This window comes from Morus notabilis, unplaced genomic scaffold (genome assembly GCF_000414095.1).
Source record: "Morus notabilis unplaced genomic scaffold, ASM41409v2 Scaffold241, whole genome shotgun sequence".
Taxonomy (NCBI): Eukaryota; Viridiplantae; Streptophyta; class Magnoliopsida; order Rosales; family Moraceae; genus Morus; species Morus notabilis.
The window spans coordinates 614,144-614,543 of NW_010358037.1; positions in this window are offsets into that span (position 1 = coordinate 614,144).

Here is a 400-nt window from a genome sequence, read left to right on the forward strand (position 1 = left end):
GCCGAGTTTGGTGAATCGGACGGTAGGGGAGAGGCAGGACAGACCTCAAGTATTTTTATGATGTTTTGTTGTGCCATGACACTTTAGGAATTCGATCTATATTTTCTTGAAATGAAAATTTGGATCTCTATTTAGTTTAAGCGTTGAAATTTATAGTAAGGGTCTCCAAGTTTCATGACTCATAATAACAACCAATATATATATAGGAAGCGATAAAGTAGGTGGTAGTCCTAGTTAAAAGTAATAATGATAACGTAAAAACGTTATTTATATATATGCCGAGAGATGGACGTCATTTACGTTTTCTTTGGAAGCAATATGAAGGAAATGTTATCACAATAAATTCTACTTTGGAAAACTTAAAAGATATTTAAGTTAATTTATGACATGGATTAAAGAT